Here is a 6,663-nt window from a genome sequence, read left to right on the forward strand (position 1 = left end):
ACAACATGGAGTGGGATTCGGTCTGTTGTAGTGGTGTCGCCCTGTTGAAACCGATACTCCGCCAAATCTGTTAGGAGGTTGATTTTGGTTTGACGTTTGACGACTACACATATCATGGAAGTGAAATCGGGACTCGTTTGAAAACATGACACGTGACCACCTGTTTCGACGTCGAGTACACCACTGAAGTCGAGCATTGAGACGAGCTACATGAAGATGTTAGTCTGACCCATAACTTGTCCCCAAGGAGCCTGATAAAAGTTTGCAGCAATATGAAATCGATTTGATATAGCCGGATTTCGGGTCTATCTATCCTGTCCTCTTGCGTTGAGTTGATCACTGGGTTGTCTAGTCCAGACTCGAATATTTACAGACTGCCGATATACATGTATAGCTGGAATATTGCTGAGTGCGGCGTTAAACTAAACTCACTCACCCACTCTTGCGTTGACCCTGGACGCCTAAACAGTCAATGTTTAGGTTTCGTTGGTACCTGTTCCGAAATCTGTTGATCAGACTCTGAAACGTTAAACGTATTGGCCACCGCACGCTTTCTGCAAGTATCGAGCAGGCCAGTAGCCCTTATATGCTCCGTAGGTTGGTGAGTGTGTGACTGAGTGAGTATGGTTTTACGCCGCCTTTAGCAATATTCCATTAGTATCACGGCGGCGGACACCAGAAATGGACTTCACACATAGTACTCGTGTGGAGATTCGAACCCGGGTCTTCGGCGTGACGAGCAAACGCTTTAACCACTAGGCTACACCACCTCCACGCTGCATCGTTGGGTCATACAGAGACAATGAATGAGTTCAAGTAAAACACAAACGTATGATATGCAGAATCGATAACATTGCCAGAAATAATGGTTCACAGAGAATCATCGACCTAGCTTGAAAGTCTTCATGTCAGGAATGACACCCGAAGAACGTGAGCGGCAATGCTGCTTACGGCACGTGCACACCCACGGATGTGTTTTGGTGTTTGGTTTAACAGACATTAAGGTTCTGGTACCATACGCCTGTCGTCTGCACTTATCTTTGTTCTAATGCTAGGCATTAACATTTAAATTTCATGATCCCCCATAAAGATTATTATTCGAGCACGTGTTTCAAAGATTTTACGAGAGTCAGAATTCCTGTATTTCCCGAGCGAGAGCAACGATATTGTGTATGAATTCTTACACGAGTTTCGCAAAATCAGAATAACATACACGCGAGTGTACCAGTTTATTTGTAGCCCGAAATTTAATCATAATCGTTCTGAGCTCCTCTCTGAGAAAATATCTCTAATCACGACAAACCACAATTGTCAAATGACGTCAACAGTATTGGTGATCGTTCTAGTGTGACGTCATTCCAACCACACATCACTGGTACCCGGATCCCTTAGCGCCCGTCAACTTGCGCCAAAGCTATATATGGCGATATGAGAGACGGGGCCCAGTTTACGTCAAGACAAGTTCACGTCAACACGGTGAGGTGAGGTGTAAAATATTCACTGGTGCGAATGAAATTATATATGTTACACGGGCGATAAACGCAGTTATTCCAACAAAGGTCTTACACAAAAATAAATGTTAAACCGTATGATTACATAAGAAGTATCGATTTTTCATAAGATAACCTTGACATTAACGCTTTAGTATACCGGGTATCGATTACCGGATATAAGATCGTAAGTTGCAAACTGATTTGTGGCCTTCGAACTTTGACAGTGTTAAGCCTATTTTTATTAGTTTGAAGGAAGTTTTTACGTTTTATTTGTGAGCGACGTCACTCAAATGTTCTCCAGGGTTTTTTAATTAGACTGAATGCGGTTGTTCCGATAAACCTGTTGTCGATTTGAACATTAAGTTGCAACATAAACTGGATGGGAAAGCCAGCCCACAGTGTCGTGCGAGGATGTTTAAATACCTGATACAACTCATCCACACGACCTTGGGAGTGACACGCCAAGCTTCAGAGTGAGCATGAATCTTGGATTAGAACCTGCGATCAGCGTATCCTGGTTCCTAGAGAACCTGGTTTGTCTATTGTTAGACTAACGCTTAGTCTCTGAATATATATAATTTTGCTTGTAACAAATAAACCCATTTAAATTGAAAAGGAGCCCCAGGGAGACCAGAAAGTCAGATCCCCTGAACATGGAGAAATCTAGACTTGCTTCGTTTTGGGCTTTAGCACTGGAAGGAAGGGCTAGACAGTAGGGGAAATAATATGGTTCAGGGACTGTGAGATACACTAATATATTGTTAAACGCCAAACCCAGAAACAACCCATCTCTAGGAAACCCCATGGGGGAAAATCTCTGCTGAGAATTGTTCTGTTACTGAATCTATATTGGGACCAATGATTCTGTGCTGGGACATATATTCTGGTCTTCAATCTACATGGGGACTAGGGACCAGGTGTGCTGGGGCCTAGTCTTCTCCCGAATCTTCCATGGGAACCAGTCATTGTGTGCTAAAACCTACTCTTTTCCCGAATGTTCCATGGGAACCAGTCATTATGTGCTAAAACCTACTCTTTTCCCGAATCTTCCATGGGAACCAGTCATTGTGTGCTAAAACCTACTCTTTTCCCGACTCTTCCATGGAACCAGTCATTGTGTGCTAAAACCTACTCTTTTCCCGAATCTTCCATGGGAACCAGTCATTGTGTGCTGAAACCTACTCTTTTCCCGAATCTTCCATGGGAACCAGTCATTGTGTGCTAAAACCTACTCTTCTCCCGAATCTTCCATGGGAACCAGTCATTGTGTGCTAAAACCTACTCTTCTCCCGAATCTCACATGTGAACCAGTCATTGTGTGCTAAAACCAACTCTTTTCCCAAATCTTCCATGGGAACCAGTCATTGTGTGCTAAAACCTACTCTTCTCCCGACTCTTCAATGGGAACCAGTCATTGTGTGCTAAAACCTACTCTTTTCCCAAATCTTCCATGGGAACCAGTCATTGTGTGCTGAAACCTACTCTTTTCCCGAATCTTCCATGGGAACCAGTCATTGTGTGCTGAAACCTACTCTTTTCCCGAATCTTCCATGGGAACCAGTCATTGTGTGCTAAAACCTAATCTCTTCCCGAATCTTCCATGGGAACCAGTCATTGTGTGCTAAAACCTACTTTTTCCCGAATCTTCCATGGGAACAAGTCATTGTGTGCTAAAACCTACTCTTTTCCCGACTCTTCCATGGGAACCAGTCATTGTGTGCTAAAACCTACTCTTTTCCCGACTCTTCCATGGGAACCAGTCATTGTGTGCTAAAACCTACTCTTTTCCCAAATCTTCCATGGGAACCAGTCATTGTGAGCTGAAACCTACTCTTCTCCCGAATCTTCCATGGGAACCAGTCATTGTGTGCTAAAACCTACTCTTTTCCCAAATCTTCCATGGGAACCAGTCATTGTGTGCTGAAACCTACTCTTTTCCCGACTCTTCCATGGGAACCAGTCATTGTGTGCTAAAACCTACTCTTTTCCCAAATCTTCCATGGGAACCAGTCATTGTGTGCTGAAACCTACTCTTTTCCCGAATCTTCCATGGGAACCAGTCATTGTGTGCTAAAACCTAATCTCTTCCCGAATCTTCCATGGGAACCAGTCATTGTGTGCTAAAACCTACTTTTTTCCCGAATCTGCCATGGGAACCAGTTATTGTGTGCTAAAACCTACTCTTTTCCCGACTCTTCCATGGGAACCAGTCATTGTGTGCTAAAACCTACTCTTTTCCCGACTCTTCCATGGGAACCAGTCATTGTGTGCTAAAACCTACTCTTTTCCCAAATCTTCCATGGGAACCAGTCATTGTGAGCTGAAACCTACTCTTCTCCCGAATCTTCCATGGGAACCAGTCATTGTGTGCTAAAACCTACTCTTTTCCCAAATCTTCCATGGGAACCAGTCATTGTGTACTAAAACCTACTCTTTTCCCGACTCTTCCAAGGGAACCAGTCATTGTGTGCTAAAACCTACTCTTTTCCCAAATCTTCCATTGGAACCAGTCATTGTGTGCTAAAACCTACTCTTCTCCCGAATCTCCATATAAACCAATCACTGTCTGCTGAAAACCTTCTCTGTGCCCGAATCTTCTCGAGGTACAACCGTTGTCCGTTGGGAACTCGTCTGCCCCGGAATCTTCATGAGTACCAGTTACTATGTGCTAGGCCTACTTTGTACCCCGAATCTCCACGGAGAGTGAGTGAGTATAGTTTTACGCCGCTTTTAGCAATATTCCAGCAATATCACGGCAGGCGGGCTCCAGAAATGGGCTTCACACATTGTAACTGTGGGGAATCGAATCCGGGTCTAACAAACGAATGCTTTAACCACTAGGCTACCCCACCGCCCCATCTCCACGGACAGCAGTCACTTTGTACTTCAATCTATTCTGACCATATGATTACCCACAAGACGTTTGGGATATTAAACAAATCACCATAATCCCTTTTAACAAAGGCATATCCAATGACCAGAGTGGCAGTTATACCGCTATCACTGTTTTGATATTGAGACTCGACCAGAGAAACCAACGGTTTCAAGTCTTGAACATCGCCATCATGTGATGTACATATACAGACAGCCTGCTCAGACATTGTGACCATTCGATCACCATTTATAGAATTATTGGCAGCCTGCCAGCCTTTCACGTGTCTTTTCTAATAACACTGAAACCTCTTTAATTTGAATTTCATTTATTTGATGTGCATCACTGGAGACACTGAATCTGCATGGTCCTCAGTGTATCTGCATAGCTTGATCTTTGTCGTTGTTCCGACGAATTGGAATAATACGCGATACATACACGCATGTTTGATGGCCGTCAGGGCTTCGTTTAAATGAGGTTACGCAACTGAGGCAGCACAAATAGATACCGATTCATCCTAAACGAGATCTCATGAGAAAACCCGTGACCGTATACCAATGGGTCATCCGGGGAATTACGCCATGTCACCGAATCAGGCCAATATTGCGCAGAAGCGTTTTTTACCTAATCCCGCTTATCATTCCTGTCGATAACTGGCCGTTAGTGTTCATTTATCCCAACACAACCGAGTCAATCTGCCCTCAATTGCCGCCGAGTGAGTTTCTCTGTAATTCACCCACCTGTAATTAACGAGACTCTCGCAGAGGTGCCGCGATCATTACGTGACGTGGCTATTTTTCTACAGTCGGGCATCAGTGTATTTCGTTGGTGTAATGACCGTTATTTGGTCATGTGGCATCATTTTGTCCGTGCGGTACAATAGCTGAGCGGCATCGAGAGCACCACGGTGGAAGGTTCGTCTGTAGGAATGGAATTCATGGGTTAAGATAAAAGGCTTTGACTGGCGTTTATTTTGTTGATGCGATCGCTGGCCTAATGGAATGAAATAAGTGAAGGGATGGGGACGAGGCTGAATCAGACGACAACCGCAAATGCTGACTAAAGCATTACTGGTGCTCGTGATCAGTGTTGGGACAGAGTGGAGTATTAAAAGGACGTATTTATCCGTAACGTATTTAAACTGGCACATTTAACAAATCACAGTTTGAAGTATATCAACAGTAGGACGCACTGACTGTGAAAAAATACGCCTTCGAGCAAATTGCATGTACAGTCAGCCATGTGTTCAGACAAATGTCTCGCTAGATGTTCGTCATCAGGTTTGTTTAAGTGGTGAGCGAAAGTGAAAATGGCGGTATTGACGTGTGGGATATTATTCCACGTATGTGGTGACATGAGTGTGTGTGCGTGTGCGTGTGCGTGTGCGTGTATCTGCTTGAACTGTTCAGGAATGGTGCTGTCTGTACGTGCTAGGTCACTGATACATCAATGTTTGTTATGCATGGTGTGAGTGATGCTTTACGCCGCTTTTAGGAATATTCCAGCAAAATCACGACGGGGGACACCAGAAATGGGCTTCAAACATTACCCAATTGGGTAATCGAACCCTGGTCTTCGACGTGACGAGCGAGCGCTTTAACCACTAGGCTTCACAATATACTCGTTTCAAGAAGGGTCCTTCCCCAGTCATAAAACCCTTCTATGGCGGTCATAAAAGTTCTGAATCTCTTTGCGTGGATTCGAACCACGGACCTGATCCGAAGTCGGACGCAAGCTGTACAAGATAAGGAGACATGAACAGTGTGTGATAAGACCACCAAACAACCTCACCAATACCCAGAGGCCATCGTGTAGTCTGTTTACATTATCAGAGTCAGAAAGGCGCGTTCTTATATATCTGTACTGGATGGTGCATTGCTGGCGCACTTGATATTAATTGATCTGGAAGTGTTGAGGCAATGACACAAAGGCCTGTATCCTTACCGCAACACAGACACAATATCTTTACCAAGATCCTGGATCCGCTTCTAAAACGGATACACATAATAGCATAAGAGAGTTGCATTTACTGCTGTTCTCAAAGGAAATGTTTCATTTCAATTTGATAAGTCACTGAGTGCAATACGTATTTTGTACATCATATAATCCACGTAGCTTATTGACAGCTTGGTTTTGACATTGATAAGTAAGCAATCTGTTATCTAGGTGTTTGTGGGTCGGATCCTTTGATCTGAGCAAATACCCTCGAAATGTGAATAGAATTAATGTCTTATATGAACTGCACTTTCAATAAAACGTCAAGGGTAGCTCACGGGTACACTATCCACATTTCGATGC

The sequence above is a fragment of the Haliotis rubra genome, unplaced genomic scaffold (assembly GCF_003918875.1).
Source record: "Haliotis rubra isolate DU_JTF1 unplaced genomic scaffold, ASM391887v1 Scf150, whole genome shotgun sequence".
NCBI classification, from domain to species: domain Eukaryota; kingdom Metazoa; phylum Mollusca; class Gastropoda; order Lepetellida; family Haliotidae; genus Haliotis; species Haliotis rubra.